This window comes from Gopherus evgoodei, chromosome 5, assembly GCF_007399415.2.
Source record: "Gopherus evgoodei ecotype Sinaloan lineage chromosome 5, rGopEvg1_v1.p, whole genome shotgun sequence".
Classification (NCBI taxonomy): Eukaryota; Metazoa; Chordata; order Testudines; family Testudinidae; genus Gopherus; species Gopherus evgoodei.
In genome coordinates this window covers 110,928,166-110,950,898 of record NC_044326.1, presented here as the reverse complement: position 1 = coordinate 110,950,898, position 22,733 = coordinate 110,928,166, and positions in this window count along the sequence as shown.

Here is a 22,733-nt window from a genome sequence, read left to right as displayed (position 1 = left end):
GAAACAAATTGAGAAGAGAGTCTTTCCTACTCAAGTTCTTTAATTATTTTAATGATAAATCAAAGTGATGTGTCCTTTCAACTTCTAGCTGATAATAATGTATAGTTATCATCCGTGGGTATTAAGACTGAGTTTCCTTATGAACAATGAAGGAAAATATGTAGATAAAAGCCAGCGGTGATCAGCATGATTAGTTAGATTCCAATGCACTTGTACTCAGCACACTGTTCTGGCTTTTTAAAAAAAATTTATTCAAATATAGCCTTAAATATATGTTTGTTTTGAAGGACAAAACTGTAATAAAAGTTTTAAAATATTGGATCAAGTCCTAAGACTTTATTTAGAATAAGCTCAGTAAAAATCCTCATTGTAGTCAGTGAATTTTGTCTGAATAAGGAGTGAGAAATTTCTGGATTTGCTGCACATTCTTTTATGAAAATCAGTTGATCCAAATGCAACGTCTGGAATTTTCAATAATATTATTGCAACAGGGTGGCTTGCCTCTGAGGGCTGGAGGCTTAGGCCAGTCAACACCCATTAGTGAAGGAAGTGTTCCAGCCCACCTGTGTCACATTATCAGCCTGGATGGAGCCCCATGGAGAACAACTGATTCCCCTAAAAAGGGTAGCAGAAGGCTGGTGAAAGAAGGAGAAGTTTAGTAAGCTATGGCAGAAACTATTGAAAGGCTCCTACAGGGAAGGCCCTCAGCCTAGGGGAGTTGCCCCATCTAGGAGGAGTGGGAATATCCTAGATGGGACACCTGAGGCATTTGGAAGTCAGAGCCTGAAGACTGAGCTCCAGCAAGGTAAAGCCTGAGAGATGGTGAAATGAAACCCTACTCCGAGAAAGAGGGCTGGGGACTCCCCACTAAGAGGGGAGAGGGAGAGTCAACTGGGAGTGGGGTCAGGAAAGCCAATGTGTATAAAGACTCAATAATCCCAGAAGGAGAGTGTCAACTATTTCTGGGCTGTAATGTGGTTTTATTGAGCAACTAAGAAGGGTAACAGAGTGGTGCAGAGTGACTGCTAGCTATGAGGGCTTGTTTGTGTGGCAGCTGATCCTGTTACAGCCAAAAGCAGGCTGGCTTGGAGGTAATTGATACAGGCTGACCTAAATGGCACACTTTCTTTGAAACTCCAGAATACTTTCAGCCCTCTGTGAATTATGAGCAAAATGAATCAGTTGGATATATTTTTAGGGCTTCTACGATAGCTTGGCTTATAGGTTTCATTTAGCACAGGTTAACAATGGTTTGAACAAAAGCTATGATACATAGGTTTACAACGGTTTAAATATGTAAACTAACAGGTGGTCTTAAGAGACAGGAAGAATGTCTGTCTGTAGTAAATTTATTTTAAGATGAGTTGGTCCACAAAATCTAAGTATTTGTAATTATCCAAAAGTAGAATTTGGCCATAATGACAAGTAGGGAGCCTAATATGAAAAATGATTCTTCCCACTGAACTAACATGTATCAGTTTAATTTTATACATTTCATCCCAGAAGCAAGAATCTCCTATATAGGGCCCTACCAAATTCATGGTCCATTTTGGCCAATTTCACAGTCATTGAATTTTTAAAACCATAAATTTCATGATTTTAGCTATTTAAACCTGAAATTGCACAGTGTTGTAATTGTAGGGATCCTGACCCATAAAGAAATTGTGGATGGTCGCAAGGTTATTGTAGGGAGGGTTGTGGTACTTCTACCATTACTTCTGTGCTTCTGCATGTGGCAGCTTTGCCTTCAGAGCTGGGCAGCTGGAGAGTGGTAACTGCTGGCTGGAAGCCACCTCTGAAGGCAGAGCCTCAGAAGGAAGGGGCATGGTATGCTATTGCCACCCTTACTTCTGTGCTGCTGCTGCTGCTGCTGCTGCTGCTGGGAGGGCGCTGCCTTCAGAGCTGAGCATCTGGCCAACAGCCACCATTCTCTGGCCGCCAGCTCCGAGGGCAGCACAGAAGTAAGAGTGGCAATACTACAACCACCTCTAAAATTTTGCAACTCCCCTGCAATTACCTCTTGGGTCAGGACCCCAAGTTCAGGAAACACTGGTTTCCTCTGTGAAATCTGTATAGGGTAAAAGCACTCAAAAGACTAGATTTCATGGGGGAAAAAACCAGTTTTCACGGTCTATGATGCATTTTTCATGGCCGTGAATTAGGTAAGACTCTACCTATGACTCTTCAATGTGGCGTTAACTATTCTATGTGATTAAAGGCACTCAACCTGCAGTCTAGCTTCCAGAAAGTCTTTATAAGTAAACATCTGAAGCCACTGGAAGCTATTGCTTTGCTAATTATATGTATAATGTTTGATAGGAAACCTTGCCCTATATTCACTATCTGCAAGGGTTTTGTCATTGTTATTCATATGGGTCTGTTGGATGGAAACCTCTTCCTTCATTATGCCCAGAGTTTTAATTTCTATAATACTGCTAATTAGATTACTGAATCCTGAGACATTCCACAAGATGAAACTCAGTTTTCCTTTATTGGACTCCATTTAATCTCTTGCTGTCTGTCTCATATCTTTTACTGCAGTATCATTTCAATCTTGGCACAGTCTGTCCCACTCCTATTTCTCCTCCCTTCACACTGGTTTTCACTGTAGTTTTTCCATCCCATTACTATTATTAGTATTGGTAGTAAATACCTATGCTAGGACCCAAATGCCTGCTCTTAAATCCCCTCTCACCTAGATTGGTAAACTATATTTCCTACCAGTAAACTACAAACTATCAATGTGCCATACTAAATGGATCAAGAAATCCTTAACAAAAGGATCTGATTTTCAATTTGAAGCCTAGGGCTGCACATAAAAATATACAAATAAATGTGCCTGATATCTCTGGCCATTTATCATAACTGCATGTGGAATCAGGGTATGTCTACACTATGGGATTATTCTGATTTTACAGAAACCGTTTTTTAAAACAGATTGTATAAAGTCGAGTGCACGCGGCCACACTAAGCACATTAATTCGGTGGTGCGCATCCATGTACCGACGCTAGTGTCGATTTCCGGAGCGTTGCACTGTGGGTTGCTATACCATAGTTCCCGCAGTCTCCCCCACCCCTTGGAATTCTGGGTTGAGATCCCAGTGCCTGATGGGACAAAAAAACATTGTCGCGGGTGATTCTGGGTACAGCCTCACCCCTCCCTCCATGAAAGCACCAGACAACCATTTCGCGCCTTTTTTTCTGGGTGAACTGTGCAAACGCCATAGCACAGCAAGCATGGACCCTGCTCAGCAAGACCGCAATTGTGGACGTTGTAAACACCTCGCACATTCTCGTGCAGTCTATGCTGAACCGGGACCTGCAAAGCCAGGCGAGGAGGCGGCAGCTACGGCAGAGCAGCAACGAGAGTGATGAGGACATGGACACAGAATTCTCTCAAACTGCGGGCCCCTGTACTTTGGAGATCCTTCTGGTAATGGGGCAGGTTCTAGCCATTTAACGCTGATTTTGGGCCCGGGAAACAAGCACAGACTGGTGGGACCGCATAGTTTTGCAGGTTTGGAATGATTCCCAGTGGCTGCGAAACTTTCGCATGCGTAAGGGCACTTTCATGGAACTTTGTGACTTGCTTTCCCCTGCCCTGAAACGCCAGAATACCAAGATGAGAGCAGCCCTCTCTCATTTGAGAAGCGAATGCAATAGCCCTCTGGAAACTTGCAATGCCAGACAGCTACCGGTCAGTCAGGAATCAATTTGGAGTGGGAAAATCTACTGTGGGGGCTGCTGTGATGCAAGTAGCCAAAGCAATCATTAAGCTGCTGCTACGAAAGGTAGTGACTCTGGGAAATGTGCAGGTCATAGTGGATGGCTTTGCTGCAATGGGATTCCCTAACTGTGGTGGGGCGATAGATGGAACCCATATCCCTATCTTGGCACCGGAGCACGAGGGCACCCAGTACATAAACCGCAAGGGGTACTTTTCAATGGTGCTGCCAGCACTGGTGGATCACAAGGGACATTTCACCAACATCCACGTGGGATGGCTGGGAAGGGTTCATGATGCTCGCGTCTTCAGGAACACTACTCTGTTTAAACTGCTCCAGTGAGGGAATTACTTCCCAGATCAGAAAATAACAGTTGGGGATGTTGAAATGCCTGTAGTTATCCTGGGGGACCCAGCCTACCCCTTGATGCCATGGCTCATGAAGCCATACAAAGGCAGCCTGGACAGTGGTCAGGAGCTGTTCAATTACAGGCTGAGCAAGTGCAGAATGGTGGTAGAATGTGCATTTGGCCGTTTAAAGGCGCGCTGGCACACACATTACTGACTCGCTCTGACCTCAGTCAAATCAATGTCCCCATTGTTATTGCTGCTTGCTGTGTGCTCCACAATCTCTGTGAGAGTAAGGGGGAGACCTTTATGGCTGGGTGGGAGGCTGAGGCAAATCACCTGGCCGCTGATTATGTGCAGCCAGACACAAGGGTGATTAGGAGAGCACACCAGGAAGCAGTGCGCATCAGAGAAGCTTTGAAAACGAGTTTCATCACAGGCCAGGGTATGGTCTGACTGCTGTGTTTGTTTCCCCTTGATGAAGCCCTCCCCCCCCCCCCGATTGACTCATTTCCTGTAAGCAACTCACCTTCCCACTTCGATTCCAGCTTGCTTTCTAAGGAAATAAAGTCACTATCATTTAAAAATCATGTATTCTTTATTAATTCATTATAAAAAGCGTGAGAGAACTGACAAGGGAGCCCAGGTGTGGTTTGGGAGGAGGATAGGAGGGAAGGAAAAGACCACTAAAAAATTTCAAAGTAATGACAGCCTTTTGGTTGGACTGTCCACGGGGGTGGAGTGGGTGGGTGCACGAAGCCTTACCCCACGCGTTCTTACACTACTGGGTGAGGAGGATATGGAACATGGTGAGGGTGATCCTGCTGCTGTTCCTGAAGCTCCACCAGATGTTGGAGGATGTCAGTTTGATCACGCAGCAGCCCCAGCATTGCATTCCGCCACCGCTGACCTTCCTGCCTACACCTCTGATCTTCCTGCCACCACCTCTCATCTCGAGCGTCCCTCCTCTCCTCATGTTGGTCCCTCCTGTCCTCATGTTCACTGGCATCTTTCCTGTAATTTGATACCACATCCTTCCACTCATTCAGATGAACTCTTTCATTGCGGATCACTTCCATGATTTCCGAGAACATTTTGTCTCGAGTCTTTTTTTTTCTGCCACCTTATCTGAGATAGCCTTTGGGATGGAGTAGGGAGGCTTGAAAAATTTGCAGCTGCATAAGGGAGGGAAAAAAGGGAGAGAAGTATTTAAAAAGATACATTTTACATAACAATGCTTATACAACAATGCTTATACTCTTTCACGGTGAACAACACTATTCACCTTACATAGCACATGTGATTTCACTACAAGGTCGCATTTTGCATCTTAATATTGAGTGCCTGTGGCTCTGGTGCTAGAGATCTCACAGACACAGGTCCGTGCAGCAGAATTCAGCTTGCATGCATCCATGGTAAGCCATTGTCTTTCAGCTTCTGCAGCCTTCATATATACAGTGCACTCCTTTCCCAAATACCAAGCAAATCCCGTTCAGTGCTGCTTCTTTCCTGTTAACATGCAGCAGCAGAAACCACCCCCCTATCCAATTCTCTGGGATGATCACTTTACCCCTCCCCCCACCACGTGGCTGGTATCATGGAAGATCACTGCTAGCCAAAAGCGAAAAAGCTCAGTGCCAATCCCCACCACCACCACTTGGCTACCTGCAAGGAAGGATTTTTTTTAAGCAACAGGCAAACAGCCCAGTGGGAATGACCATGTCTGTCCCCTTAATTAAATTCCTGAATTTCAGCTAGGCTTCCATGAACAATATCACTCTCCTGAGGATAACACAGCGAGATAAAGAACGGATGGTTGCTTGAATGCCAGCAATCACAGGGACCATACGCAGCTAGGCTTTGTCATGCAATGATACCAGATTACTTGCTACATGCATGGCGTGGTCAAGCTGCCCTGCCCAGAAACCTACTGCAAAGGCTTTTGGAATACCTCCAGGAGAGCTTCATGGAGATGTCCCTGGAGGATTTCCACTCCATCCCAGACAAGTTAACAGACTTTTCCAATAACTGTACTGGCCGTGAATGCATCCCAAGTCCTCAGGGCAAATAAATCATTAAAAAATGCTTGCTTTTAAACTATGTTTTATATTTACAAAAGGTGCACTCACCAGAGGTCCCTTCCATGGCTTCATTGCCTGGGCTAGTGGCTTGGGAAGGTAATTCCGTCAGGGTGAGAAAAAACTCCTGGCTGTTGGGGAGAACGGAGTGCTGTGTGCTTTCTGCAAGTTGTCCTCCTCTTCCTCCTCTTCATCTTCCCCGTCCGCAGAATCCTCAGCCATGGCTGAGATTACCACCTCCACCTCAGAATCCACAGACAGGGGTGGGGAACTGGTGGCGGACCCCCCTAGAATTGCATGCAGCTCAGTGTAGAAGCAGCATGTTTTCGGCCCTGCCTTGGACCTTCCGTTTGCTTCTTTGGTTTTCTGGTAGGCTTGTCTGAGCTTCTGAACTTTCACACGGCACTGTACTGAGTTCCTGGTGTGGCCTCTCTGCATCATGGCCTTGAAAATTTTTTCAAATGTTTTTTCATTTTGTCTTTTGGAACGGAGTTCTGTTCGCTATAAGGGGAGAACATTCCATGCTATCAGATCCAGTACCTCCCATGTGGTCCATACTGGAGCTCTTTTTCAATTCTCAGGAGACTGCATTGTTATCTGTGCTGATGAGCTCTGCATGGTCACCTGTGCTGGTCAGCTCTCCCCGCTGGCCAAACAGGAAATGAAATTCAAAAGTTCACGGGGCTTTTCCTGTCTACCTGGCCAGTGCATCCGAGTTCAGATGACTTTCCAGAGCAGTCACAATGGTGCACTGTGGGATACTGCCCGGAGGCCAGTACCGTCAATTTGCAGCCACACTAACACTAATCCAACATGGCAATACCGATTTCAGCGCTACTCTTCTCATCAGGGAGGAGTACAGAAACCGGTTTAAAGAGCCCTTTATATCGACATAAAGGGCCTCGTTGTGTGGACGGGTGCAGGGTTAAATCGGTTTAACGCTGCTAAAATCAGTTTAAACTCGTAGTGTAGACCAGGCCTCAGTTATTGCATGCACAAATTACTGATGTAGTAGATGGTTAACTGGCCGTTCCCATGAAAAAATTCCCTGTAGCCAGGGGTGAAAGTAACAAAAGACTTACTGGGGCAGGGCTTTGGGCAGAAAGGACGGGGCTGGGGGTCAGCCTCCTCCAGACAGCCCTTCCATGCTGCCCGGCCTGCACCACCCAGAGCTCTGGCAGTGATTTAAAAGGGCCCAGGGCTCCGGACACTGTTGCAGGAGCAGCTGGGAGCCCCGGGCCCTTTTAAATCACTGGGCCCAGGGCAGCTGCACCTTTTGCTTCCCCGCCTCCACCCATCATGTCAGCAGCCTGACCCCTGTATATGGGCTGGTACCAGCAACCACTTTTTATCAGTACACCGTACTGGCCCACTTTCACTCTGCCTGTAGCCATCATAGCAACTGTAGTTGCCTTAAATTAGGGTCTTCTCTTTTTTGCATAGTTATTGGCATTCCACAAAATAGAGCTGTGCTTTGAAAATATTTGTGTTGCTGTTGAACTGAAACTAGAATTCCATCGGGAGACATGTTAGAGCAGTGGCCACCAACCAGTCAATCGCTATTGACTGGTCAGTCCTGGAGACTCTCCCAATTTATTGTGATCTCTGGACTTTTAGCAGCCAGTGGTAGAGTGGGGCTGCTGCTAAGGCAGGCTCCCTGCCTGACCCAGGCCCATAATGCTCACAGAAGTGGCCAGCACACCCCCACTGCCCTGGGGGAGAAGGGTCTCCAGGTGCTGCTCCTACCTGCAAGCACTGCCCCTGCAGCTCCCATTGGCTGGGAATGGCAAACTGTAGCCAATGGGAGCTGCGAGGGCAGTGCCTGCGGAGAGGGTGGCACGGGGATGCATTGGCCCTTTACGGGAGTGGTGTGGGGCCAGGGCAGGCAGGGAGCCTGCCTTAGTCCCGCTGCACCGCTGACCGGGAGCCACCCAAGGTAAGTGATGCCCAGCAGGCACCCGCACCACAACCCTCAGCCCCATCCCAGACCCAGCACCCCATACTCTCCTGCACCCAAACCCCCTCCTGCACCCCAAGCCCCTGCCCCAGCTCTGAGCCCCCTCCCAGAGCCCACACCTCCTACTGAACCCCAACACTCTGCCCCAGCCCACAGCCCCCTCCTGCACCCAAACTCCCTCCCAAAGCTTGCATCCCTCATCCCTTCTTGCACCCCAACTCCCTGCCCCAGGCTCAACCCAGAGCCCCCTCCCACATGCCGAACCCCTTGGCCCCAGCCCAGAGCCCACACGCCTTCCTGAACCCCTGCCCCAGCCCGGTGAAAGTGAGTGAGGTTGTGGGAGACCAGGTGACAGAGAAGGGAGAGGGAGTGAGTGGGGCAGGGCTTCAGGGAAGTGGCAGGGAGATCCTGGGTTGCATTAGAGAATCTAATTCCATAAAAAATGACAAAGAGTCTGTGGCACCTTATAGACTAACAGACATATTGGAACATAAGCTTTCATGGGCTAATACTCACTTCGACACCTTTGAACAGGGCCAGCACCAGGACAATGCACTGGTTAAGTCTTGAGATCTCAAGTAAGAGGGAAGTTGTATCTAAGACTTGTGCTGGACTTCTGCACAAGGGCAAATTTCATCCTGAATTTTTATATAATCCACTTTTCTGCACTCAAGAGACCATCTTTCCATACCACCTGGCCTTTGCAAGGAACGTCCACACTTGCGTTATCCAGCTGAGATTCATGGATTTAATTTCCTCTCCTCGAGTCTTTTGTTGGCTATAAAGGGGTTATGGCAATTGATGATTGACATTATACTCTAAGCTACAGTATCTATACTGAAATGTGTAAGACACTATTCTATTAATTTAGATGGAATAGATGGGCTACCGCAACACTGCCCTTATTAGGAACCCTCTCTATTCTAAAAATCTCCAAACATATTGAATATAAATTTGTTCCATCTCTGTTAGAACATCACCTCCCACTAAGCAATCATTTGTAGTCAGTTCCTTAAACAGTTGATTTGGTAGCTAACTTTTGTTATAAAAGCTAAATTACTACTCCATAGTCTGTCTCACACACTCTCTCTATAACATTCTCAGGGGCACCATAGCCCTTTTTGGCAAAAGCACCGTCAAAAGACAGATTTTTGTTTTATTCTTGTAATTGCTGCCAGTAGTTTTATAGGACAGTAGCTTACATAAAACTAGGCCCATGAATTAGCCCCCGCTGTTGTTAAAAGCACTCTTGAAGTACATCCAGCATTTGGTTCTGAAACTGTCAACCCTAAACATGGATATAGCCAGCTTTCTTTGAAACCATTGACTTAATTGTTACTTCTAGCTTGCAATTTAGTTTGTAGGTCTCAAACCATCACGCAGAGTGTATGGCTAAAACTTCTTTTTCATTACAACTGTGTCCATAATTTCACTCATCCAATATCTATTGCTGCAATTACCCAAACAAAATTTTTTTAATACTCTATATCAAAAAACTTCATTGTATTAACATAGATTTGAATGGGTGTTCATAAAGTACCTTGACAATACTTCCCACACAGTGTTGGTGGTCATATTCAGAAAAGGAGTTTAAGTTTTATTCACCAGTTCATAAGGTTTAATTCATATTTTTCCTGTCTGCCCATCTGTGAAATATAAAAGCTATGGACAAACATTTATCTTCACTAAGATGAGTTACACTGATTATGTGTATATGGTATTTATGATAGCGCTACATATTTGATCTGCAATCCTAACACTTTGTGCTGTGATCCCATTTCTCCCAACATAAATTGCATAGGAAAATCTCTAAGGCAGTGGTTTTCAACCTTTTTTCACTTGTGTACCACTAAATTTTGAATGGAGATGCAGACCCCTTAGGCAATCTTAGACATAATACGTGGACCCTTAGAGATCCACGGACCACAGGTTGAAAACGACAGTAACTCCTCACTTAAAGTCATCCTGGTTAATGTTGTTTCGTTGTTACGTTGCTTTCAGAAAGAGCAGCTACTGGAGCTGGTGGAGGGGGCTTGGAACCAGGGTGGACCAGCAGCCCCTGTATCAGCTCCCCAGCAGGCTATCAACTGCCGGGCAGTTCAGCTGTCCCTCCCCCCACTGCCATGTGCTGCTCCCAGGGGCGGCTCTAGACATTTCGCCGCCCCAAGCACGGTGGCATGCCGAGGGGGGCGCTCTGTCGGTTGCCAGGAGGGCAGCAGACGGCTATGGTGGACCTCTCGCAGGCATGCTTGCGGAGGGTCTGCTGGTCCCACAGTCCACCTGTGGGAGGTCCACCGGAGCCGTGGGACCAGCGGACCCTCTGCAGGCAGAGCGCCCCCCTCGGCATGCCACCCCAAGTACAAGCTTGGCATGCTGGGGCCTGGAGCCGCCCTTGGCTGCTCCTGCCCTCTGTCTTGGAGCTGCTCCCGGGAGCCTCCTGCTTGCTGTGCAATGGGGGAAGAGGGTTGCTAATGTCAAAATGTGCTCCTGCTGCCCACCTTGCTCCTGCCCCCCATTTCCACAGAGCGAGGGGTTGGGGAAACGACAGGGCTCAGGACAGCGGGAGCTTGCTGGCAGCAGCTGCAGTCTCAATTTGCTGATCTACTTAAAAAGGCAATGTACTTAGAGTGGTGTCAGCATACTTAAAGGAGCAATGCGCATCTTTCTCTCTCTCTCTCACATGGGGAGGCGTGTCTGTCTCTATCTGCCATGTGTCTCCCCTCCCTCCATTCGTGCTGCCTTGTAGAGTGGGAGGCTACATTAACAACAATGTGTTAAACCTTGGGGGCTCAGTCAAGTGCTAGTTCATCACTTAGCAGTAAGGCATTCCCTGGGAAATATCCCACCCTGTTCCACCCTCTGACTCCACCATCTCAACCAAGCTTCACAATCATCATTGCTGTACACAGTACTGGATTGTTTGTTTAAAACTTATACTGAATATGTATATGTGTAATATATAATATGTTTTTTTTCTGATGAAAAAAAATTCCCTGGAACCTAAGCCCCCCTTTCACATTAATTCTTATGGGGAAATTGGATTCACTTAACATCGTTTCACTTAAAGTAGCACTTTTCAAGAACATAACTACATCGTTAAGTGAGGAATAACTGTACTACTCTGAGGAATACATACGTGGGTGCCTCAGGCAATCCAATCATAGAATTATAGGACTGGAAAGGACCTCTAGAGGTCTTCTAATCCAGTTCCCTGAACTCAGGACAGGACTAAGTATTATGCCCTGAAAGGTGTTTGTCTGACCCGCACTTAAAAATCTCCAGTGACTGAGTTTTCATAACCTCTGTAGGCAATTGATTCCAGTGCAACCCCTCCCAACTTGGTATCGTCCACAAACTTAATAAGTATACTCTCTATGCCATTATCTAAATCACTGAAGTTGTGGAACAGAACTGGACCCAGAACTGATCCTGAAGGACCCCACTCATTATGCCCTTCCAGCCTGACTGTGAACCACTGATAACTACTCTCTGGGAACAGTTTTCCAGCCAGCTATGCACCCACCTTATAGTAACTCCATCTAGGTTGTATTTCCCTAGTTGGTTTGTGAGAAGGTCATGTGAGACAGTATCCAAAGCCTTACTAAATCAAGCTATATCACATCTACCACTTTCCCACCTCCCATCCACCAGTCTTGTTACCCTGTCATAGGGAGCTATTACATTAGTTTTACATGATTTGTTCTTGACAAATCCATGCTGACTGTTACTTATCACCTTTTTATCTCCTAGGTGTTTGCAAATTGATTGCTTAATTATTTGCTCCATTATCTTTCCAGGTACTGAAGTTAAGCTGAATGGTTTGTAATTCCGCATGTTGTCCTTATTTCCCTTTTTATAGATAGGAATGGTGGTGCTGAATCTTTTTGCTTTTTTCTTTCCTTAAGTGGCACTCTACTTGTCTAGGATTTTATATTCTATTTTTAACCATTGCATGGGTATCTGTTTGCCTCTGAATCAACACAGAACTCAGCCCTACTGTGGAGACAGATTACACCTCCTTCATCACATGGGCCTCCTTCCAGGTGAGATTTAAACCTGGTACTGTTCACTCATGTAAGCAGAGTCAGGATGAGCTATCCCCTGACATCTGGTGGTGAATTGTAGGGAGTGTTGAAAGAATTTCAAGAATTTCAAAGAGTGTGGAAAGAGATTTCGAATATTTGCATTGGCATCCACCCCCCACTTAGCATAAGCCCACAGCAGACTGGGATGTTTATTTTAACAGCTCTGGGATCCTCAATTTCTTTGTTATTGGGACAGGAAGTAAAAAAAAGTTTGTCACCCTGATTGTGTGAATGGGGAGCTGTGGGACTGCTTTGTGACAGAGATGACTCAACCTCATTTGGGTGGTACTTGCTAAACATGGGACATGGGTTCCAAAAACCCTGTGAATTGAGAGAGATTGGGGACTGGTGTGTATACCTGATGGTATGGGCCCCTTTTGAGGGCCTGGAATGCTGATTGCACATCCTCCTCTCTCCAATGTTAAAGAGTAGAGCTAATTTTGATTCCATTAGGAGTCCATCTAGAGACTGCTGAGCTGAATTCATGTTGGGCCAATGGTGCACCAGGGCTCCCCTCCTAAGAGCTGAAATCACTGGAAGAGCTGAGCTGAGATCACTGAGTGCTGTGTTAACCAGTGGGGGAGCCTGAAGACCTATCGTTAAGCAGCTGGCAGAGCGGAGCAGTTTGCAGCATGATAGAGCAGCCCATGGAACAGTGAGCGGAGTGAAGTGGTTTGCAGGGACAGCTGGAGGAGCAGCACAGCTGGTGTGGTGGAGCGGGTCGTGGTGAAGGCTGTAGCAGAACTCCACGGAGAGGTGGAGCAGTTGGGCCTGGCCCACCTAAGGTGCCCCTTAACACCCTGTATGGACTCCCCCCCCACACATTTCCACCCAGGCTGGTGGGGGGTAAAACCCTGCAGATAAACTCTTGAATTCTGGGGCGGCATGGACCAGAGACTTTTGGGTTGTTGGACTTTGGGGTGATTGGACTTAAGACCCTAAGGGGAAAAGGACATTGCTAAATGTACTTGGAAGTGGGTTTTGTTTATGGTTTGTGTTATAATCCTGTTTGTGGTGTTTGTCCAATGGGATGCTGCATTGTTTCCTTCCTTTATTAAAAGGATTTTGCTACACTCAGACTCTGTGCTTGTGAGAGGGGAAGTATTGCCTCCTAGAGGCGCCCAGGGGGGTGTGGTATGTAAGTGTCCCAGGTCACTGGGTTGGGGCTTGAGCCGGTTATGCATTGTGTTATTGAAACGGACCCCTGGATACTGAACCCGGCCCTTGTTGCTGCCAACTCAGAGGGGCAGAAGGGTTACACTCATTAAACACTTAACATAGCACCCTCCACAAGTTCAGGGGTGTCCTCTCCAGTGTACTGACCAAATTCTGGTTGCAGTAATTGTATTATCTCAATTTCCCCTGTATCTGCAGCTGGAGACTGTGTTCCTCATGCGTGGTGTTGCTCTGTACTGTTAGCAAGCTGCTATCTTCAACCCCAGTGGCTTGTGAAGTGATAGCATATATCTGTGTATAAATAAGCCATGGATGACTGAGGAGGAACCAAATGAGTGCAAAAGGCAAATTGTTGTATCAATTTTCAAAAAAGGAAACTAAAGTGACTTGGCAGTTATAATCCTGTAAACATCTAATTTCACTACAGATGGTTATGGGGAATAAGGGAACAAATAATGAGAGATAACTAAGCACCTAGAGGGTAACAGAACCATGAGCTTGGAGAAGGATGGCTTAATGGTCAGGGTGTTAACCTAGGACTCAAGTTCAATTGCCAACTCTTCCACAGACTTCCTGTCTGACCTTGGAAAAATCTCTGATTTCAGTGGGAGTTAGATGCCTAAATAACTTTGAGGATCTGGGCCTCAGTAGCCCAGCAGAAAAATGGGATAATAACATTTCCCTACCTCACAGGAGTGTTGTGAGAATAAATAGAAACCACAAAAATGTAGAGGTGAAAGGGACTTTGAGTGGTCCTCTAGTCCATCTCTCCATACTTGGTCCTGACTCAGCCTACCTAAATACATTAAACATTATGAGGTGCTAGTTACCATGGTAAAGTAGAGGGGGGAAATCATATAAATACCTAAAATGAGCGTATCTTGATAGATTTGTCTGCTTTTTGTTTTAATAGGTTACAAGTTGAATGAACATAAGAAATGTAATAGATATCCTCTATATGGATTTTAATAAGTCTCTTATGTTATGACACCAAATGTTACTTGAAATATTAATACTGGATTAGAAATAGATTTTGCAGACTGAAAAAGGTAAAATAGGATATCTCAAACTTTTCCACAATTTAATAGACAGATTGTCCATCTGCCCACTAGCGATCGCATAGCCTGTCTGGAGCAAGTACAGCCATTGTTCATATTAAAAAAAAAAAAAAAAAAAAAAGTGATACTAGGAAAAGAATGTATTTTAGCTGCCTTTTAATATGACTTTCTATGGTCATGCAGCATGCTAGACTAGCAGTGCTAAAGGCAGATTGAAAGCTGTATGAGAATATAAACTGTAAGAACTGGAAAGTATTGTATGTAGTGCAGGGCTGGCTTTAGCAAATGCGGGGCCCAATTTGTACTCACCTGGCAGCAGTCCGGGTCTTTGGCAGCGAGTCCTTCACTTGCTCCGGGTCTTCAGCAGCACTCAAGGACCACCGCCAAAATGCCATCGAAGACCTGGAGTGAGTGAAGGGCCCGCCGCCGAAATGCCACCAAAGACCCAGAGCACCACCGGGTGAGTAAAAATTAAAAAGGAGCCAGCATGAGGCCCTCTTAGGAACAGGTTCCGATTCCAGGCAATAGGGCGAATCAGCCTAAAGCCGGCCCTAGTGTAGTGTCCCAAGATGCCTATAAGACTGTTTTTTAACTGCATGTAGTGATGTCTGCTTCTCTGTGCATAGTGGGAGGAAAGTGGTTGTGGCTGTCTCTGCTTGGCTTTTTAATTTCAAGATCTTTCACAACAGATTTCATCTTTTGCATGAGACTGTATTGTGATCTAAAAAGTACCTGGATGCTGAATTTGTTACTTGGCACTGTCTGGATAGGTTTTGTGTGTGCATGTTGCAGGGAGGATGAGAGAGAGAGACCTTTTCACTGAATTTTTCCAAAGATGTCCGCTTATGACTTACTTTTAAAAATAAATAAATAAATAAATAAATAAAAATTGTGTGGTTCCTTTTTCAGTAGAATCACTCTTCCCTCTCACACAGCCTCTTTTTAAAAACAAAACAAAACAAAACTCTTTATTGTGAATACCACTTTCCACATATAGCCAGATGAAAAAAAGAAAATGTACATTGAAAATATAAGTAGTTGGCCAACTAGTAATATTTATGATATTACTACAGTGCCTCTTAATCCTTTCCCACCTTTCAACATGTGTTAATTTGGGATTATTTGAGTCCTCTGAAGACGTCTAAGCCCCTAGATGGTTCTGTCTGCAGCCTGAGGAGCTGTCTAGACTGGTGAAGGAGAATGCAAAAGAGATTCTCTTTAATGAGAGAACAATGAATGTCTTTGCTTGGAGCTGCTGTGACGCTGTTAACGGTAAATTACTTGACTCCACTGAAAATTACAGAGCTTAAAAACGTGCTGCTTTGACCTTTCAGTTGTGGTTTTGGAGAGGTTAGCAAAATGAAAAATCTTTAAAACACATTCTTTCTGCAGTTGAGCTAACGTTCTGTTTTCTGATCTTCCTTTGATTTCTCTACTACATCCTTTTTGCAAGGATGTAACTTTTGTTGGCTGTTCAAGAAAACTAAGGGGTTAGTCTAAAACAGGCTTGTGCAGTAAGTAGTATACCAGCCTTCCAAATGCAGCCCTCTTGAAAAATACTGTCAAGCTCCAGAGAGTTGATTAGTTGCTTCAACGTTCACTCTTAATTAAAATGTTTGAGTTTGACGTCAAGTTTAGTCTCATGACAAAACAGCATGTGAAAACCTGGGTACAGTATTCTATCTTCAGAACACTCTACGAACATTAACTAAACCACGCAACATCCCGGTGGTTGCATACAAGCATCACTGTAACCAGAGACTGAAAAGCACCCTCACTAAGCTATAATAGGCTGCTCCAGGATGGGGACTGGAAATGGTTAGGGAGAACTCAGGAGGCAATGGATTTCTGGACTTGATCCAAAGCCCACTGCAGTCAGCTGAGACTTTCACTGGATTTGTGGAAACGCTACCACCCCAACACATGCTATTTTATTTCAGTCGGCTAGGAATATGGGAACAATTGTTGCTTTGAGACTGAACTAGAACCTGAGCCGCTGCGCATGCCCCTGCAGATGTCCCATTGTCTGTATGGATCCTGGGACATAAGTGAGTTTTTACAATAGAACACCCTCCATATCATGAACGCACCTTACCTCCCATGCCCCTTCCACTCTCTGTGGTGTGATTTCAAAAGAAACTTGATAGCTCTGCCTATGGTGGGAACTCAATGCAGTGCTGACAACTGGTTTTCAGCAACTGATCAGTTTTGTAGTGTAGACAGGGCTTGTAAATGAAAACATGACTTCCTGGCCACCAAGCAGGATCTCTCTCAATTTCCTGTCTAACAGATGTCCCAAGGACCTAATTGACAATATCAAGACCCTAGAGTTCTAAAAGCTAGTAAATACAAAGTTCTCAGACTGCCTTTAGAACTGCAAATGCTTTAGGACCACAAAGTGATCTTAGTAGAGCAGGTTTGTCTAAGTGTAGTGTGCCCTGCATCTGCCATCTTTTGTACAAAAGACAGTGTTGCTAACTCTTGCCATTTCATCATGAGTCTTGCAATATTTGATGTGAGGACTGGTTCTTAAAGCCTCTGATCCTGGAATCGAGAGAATCTTACTTTAGTGGGGAGGGGGTGGGGGACTACATTTCTTGCCCTCGTGACTACAGAGAAGAGTTTGAGCATGGAATGAGTGCATCCTGATGCTTCAGAAAGAATAAGAAAAATAAGATGGCCACATTTTTTGGCTTTAAAAATGAGGGATTTTTTTAAATCTCCATTTGAGGGGACTGGTGCTTGATTTTTTTGAACACGTGGATTTAGCCATACTTGGTCTTCAAAACTTGTTTCCAGCCTTTTCTGGTTATTTTCTTCTCAAATGCAGGCCATTTAAAAAAAAAATCCTCCATAATCGCATCTGATGAGAGAGCACCAGGTCCTGAGAGCAAAGAATTCAAATAATTTGCTAGTAGATTCTATGCAATGCTTCCTAGGAGAGCCCAAGCTTGTGCTATCAAACTAGTACAGAAAGAGTGGGGAGGAAAAGACTCCTGTATTTAAAAATCAATAGTTTCCATTTCTTCTCTCATCTTCAAAGCCTTAAATGAGAATGATCTAAAACATCTGACTTCACTTGGGGTGAATGTCACTCCTGGGCGGAGGTCCTTTTGCAAGTCAATGATCAAGTCATCAAGATAAATCTCACTAAACTAAATTCTGCATGACCTTGTATTGAACTGCTGCACAGAAGTGAATTTCGCTCCAAGTGTAGTACAAATTCAGAGTTGACTGAAACGAGGGTACATGAATGTGAGCCCCTTCTAAGTAGACACAGTGATTAATCCTGGAAGAAAAATCACTTCAGTGTTAGCTGGCCCACAAGTTTCAGTCCTTGAGTTCTGTAGCCACCACCAAATCCACACCTCAGTCAGAGGGAGCCTGTGGCAGGGCAAAGCAAACAAAGGGCCATGCCATTGGGGTTCTTTCGCAAAAAATTAGTTTCTGTAGTCAGTCTGGCCCTTCTCCTGGGGGGATGCTCCAAAGTCTCTCACCACTGAGATTTCAAAAGATAAAGTAAACAGAGTTCCTTGTCCCAACTCCTTGGAGAAACTTTTCAGCCTTGTCCAAGTCATTCCTTCATCTACGAATAGACCAGATTTGTAGAACACCTTTTCCTAGCATGCCTTACCTCTGCCAGGAATATAACTAGCTATTGTTGAACAACATGTCCCCGCCATCTCTTCATATAGACAGGGAATAATAGTTCCAGCCCAGCGTACATATGTAACTCCAGTGTTGGGCCTCAAACAGAATTAGCTGCCAGAATTTCTCTACTATACCATCACACAAAGACCTCTCCCTTTCCCTCAGCAACTTCACCCACCACATCATGGGGAATGTGGTATTGTTAACCTTGGAGGTTTCCAGGGACTACTACATCATGTTACCCTTAATCATGGTTATGGAATACTTCATTTAGGCAGTTTGCAGGGTCAGGGTCAGTCTTTGTTCTACCTGACAGATTTCTATGCTGATAGGGTTCACAATAACATCCATGCAGTACATCCCTAATGGTCTGATATGGCAGCAGATTTTTCTCTCATTGAAATTCAAGGAACAATTTGGCTGGCACAGCTCCATTCTCCTGTATCTGCCAGGGAGAGGCGAGGGGTGTATTGGGGCAGGAAGTTTACTGCTGTTCTCTTTTTCCCTCCCGCCCATAAAAAAAAGGCAATCAAGGGAGAATGGAGGATCTACATTAAAAAAAAATCACTTCACTCCTTTTGGCCTATGAAGTAGCATCTGCCCACAGATGCCAGCCAGCATCCCTGCTAATGAGCTTTCTCAGATGGTTCCCCACTGATAATGTCACATCTACCATCTGTGAACACTGAAGCATGGAATCTTCCTATTGTGAACAGAGTAAGTCAAGTCTTTCTCCAGGGCTCATTGGTTCTGCAATGTTTTTCAATATTCTTACTTTATATGCCATAGAATAATACTGGGTGCTGTAGCACAAACTCATAACCTATGGGTAAAAGGCTCTGTATCCCATTATCAATCCTCTGAACGTGCTGGGCCACTTGCACTAGGAAAGATTTTTATCCATTATTTTTATAGGGAATGGCATGTCAAATTTTTCATATAGTCTAAAAATGTAGACTGTATTCATTAGCTCTCAAATTCTTCCAGAAAAAGCCCAAAAGATGAACATTTTAGGGAGGAGGAGTACTTACCATCTGTCACCAGGGTATCTATGGAAAAAATAGATGAGGAAAACATTCTTCTGTGGGGGGATGGGAGGAATTAATGACCCTTTTATTTGTACATGAGTTGGGGGTGTGATTTTTTTGGTAAATTGTGACATACATCATGTTAATTTTATTTGGAAAATGTAATATATTTTAAATGAGTCTTACACAGTACTGTTATGATCGCTGTTGGCCTTCTGGAAAGGAAGAATAGTCCAATGATTAGGGTGCTACTAGCCTTTGTGTTAGCCTTTGACTCATGAAACCTAGGTTCAGTTTCTTGCTTGTTAGACATCCTGTCTGACCTTGAGCAGGTGCTTAAGTACTTTTAAGGATCTAGGCCTCAGTCCTCCATCTGTAAGATGAGGGTGATAGTACTAATCTACCCAGGGCCAGACTTACACCTGACGCACCCCTAGGCACATCTTCACACACACCCTGTCCCCAACCCTCACCGCCTACAGCTGGCCTTCATGTTTTCCATGTAAAATGAAATTTTTAACCCACCCTAGAGTGCCAGTGCCCCTAGGCACATGCTTACTGTGCCTAACTGGAAATCCGGTGCTGTATCTACCTAAAAAGTGTTTTATGAGAATAAATATATTTAAAGTTTGAAACCCTCACATCTATGGCAACTGGAGCTATATAAGTACCTAAAAAAGAGACTAGGGCTCCACTACACAAGATGCTGTACGGATGTATAACCAAGATCCTCCCTGCCTTAAGGAGTTTGCCTGATCAACACCTTACTTTATAGACACATGCACAAGCTTAACTTTATCCCATGAGCAGTCTCTCTGACTTCCATAGTGTGATAACAAATGTTTACAGGATCAATGCCTAGGTATATGGTGAGCGATGAGGAGAACAACTTCTGACTCTAAGAATGTTAATAACATTCCTTGTGAACACTTCTGCCATTCCCCAAGGCACTATAACCTGCTTGCTTCACATACCCAAGCTTTGATTTTACAGGATTTTGCAAATGCTTCTACTCATTTATTTATTGAACTTCTTGAGCAAAGCAGAAGCCAGGTATTTGAGATGTTGCGACTGACTCTTGGATGATTATGATATTGTATTTGTCAAGGGGAGCGCTGCATAATTCATTTTCAGTAGAGCCTGTCTGTGCATAAGCAGGCCACAAAGGAGCCCTGCTATATGAATGGATATTTTTAGAGAACTGTAGTAGCCATGGTTTCATTATAACCATTCATCTAAAGACAAGCTCTGCCTTTCAAAGAACGTCATCACTGTGATTTGTCTGCTGGCTGCTAGCTGAGACTAATGAAGTCTTTCCATAACTATAAGCTTTTTACTCACAACAGATCTTCTGACGTCAAAGCCTGCTGAGTCTTTATGCAGAGAGAGGGAATCTTTAGCTCCAGTTCACCAATCTTTTGTTGTGATTCTTTTCTGTCGGTACTCTTTGTGATGCACATGTATCACGCTAACTTCCACTTTGCCTGGGGGTTCTGGTGAGGCAGTAATTAATGTACCAGGATGAGCGTCCAGCTGGAAGCAAGGTAGCATCTGTCTTTGTGATCTCTTTTGTGATTAAACTGGAGAGCCACCTAGATAGAAAGATTCATCTTTTATTTATCCAGACCCATTAAGACATTCCTGGCTCTGCAGTCAGAAATATAATATTTGCATAGTATTACAGTGAGTCACTGCATGCTGTTTGAAAGTGTGATTTCAGCCAGTAGTTTGATTTAATGGGACTTAAAAATCAATAGCTCTGTTCATGCAGCTACTCTTTTCTATGTGTGTAATGAAGTGCGGAAAACCATATCATCACCAGTTTGTGCACACAGAATATTTTCAGTGAGACCACATTTACACATCCATGAATTGTGCTTGGGCATTTTTTGTTCACTCTTAACTTATACATTTTTTGACACTGGGAACACAGGAGTTTATACTGTATCAGATGTCCAGTATCATGCCTGACATAAGCCAATACTAGATGCTTCAGAGGAAAGTACAAGAAATTCTACAGTAAGTTGTTAAATGCTTTTTGTAAAGCAACCACTCATTGCAACAAACATAACATTCTGCTCAGTGAACTGCAGGTTGGGAACATGCTGCTTTGTTCAACTGTATCATGGTGCGGGTGTAAGCCACACACCTTCTGGGTGTGGTGTTCTGTTCCCTCTAGTGGCACCGAGACCACTTAGAGATTAATGAATCTGCTCTACAGCCTTAGCTAAGAGCCAGGTAGCTTTTAGCTCCGGCAATAGAGGCTCATGCACTAAGCCCCAGAGGCCCCAGGTTCAATCCCACCCACCGATGACCAGGGCCTATCAGTGTTACGCAGGTGCTGGAACAACTTGTATAGTGAGGGTGCTGAGAGCCATTGAACCAAACTGTAAATCCTGTATTTGATGGAATCCATTTCAAGCCAAGGGGTGCCACAACACTTCCAGCACCTATGTCAGGGGGTATGTGATGGGGTGGGGAAACTTCCTATTGGCAAGCAAGAAATACGGAGGAGCAGAGCATCTCTTCATCCCGTAATACTCAGAGTAACACAGATGATCCCTTTGCTACCAAGAAACCTGCAGATGGGGAAGGCTCTTTCCTAACTCTCTGCTGGGGGTTGCCTTATGCCCTAAGATGTGAGGGTTTATATTCCTTTCAGACTTAGTTTTTAATCCTCACTAATGAAACTATGGGTATTCTATTAGTTGTAAATGTCCAATTTCTTCCAAATGCTACTAAGATCACAGCATCTTGTAACAATAAACTAGAGACTGTGGATGCTGAGTGTAAGTTCCCTTTGGAATGTTTTAAGGGTGCTGCTTCCTCTAAATGTCATTTGAATGTCCCTTTGGATAATCCAGATTTTTCAATATTGTTTTTTATATATGAGACCTCACATCAATTTGTTTTCAATATGTTATCCAATTCCCCTGCCATGCACTGTGCTTTTTGAAAGTAAGCAAAAAGGAAAGTGAGGAATATTCACAAAGCTACTCTTCAGTAATAAACATGGAGGTTGTAGCTTTTTTTCAAAGCCATGTAGGGGATACCTAATTTCTTTTCACAGAAACTGGACATCCAAATGCCTAGGGTCTAGATTTTCAAAGCTACCTAAAAAACTCATATGTGTAAATATGGTTGCAGTTCTTGAAATACACAATTAAATATTCCATGTCTTCTCATGATGGCTGTGCTTCTATCTTTGAAACATGTCAGATGTTGAGGTATACAGACTTGCACGGGCAATGTAACAAATGGGCAAGCTTAATTCTCAAATTGTATCCAGTAGTAATGGCTAATGAGGGATATACCACTCCAATTGAACAGAGAAGATTGGATCTACCTGCTCACTTTCAGAAACAGTAGGGGAGTAGTGGTGGTTATAGGTGACTTTTGGGGGGTAGGAGAGACAGAATTTATTCCTGGGGTGTAGCACTCCAAATTGGTTGGTTGATTTGATTTGGCTAATCAAATTCAGTCATTTTTGTGTATGCACACATGGGAGTAGAGAGTATATGTCTGCCATCTCCAGCACTTATTTTGAGCATCATCTTCCACTGACTGTCAGGATTTGATCATTTTTGTAGTCCATGGTAGTTGTTCAGCAGAAAGCTAATACTTCCAT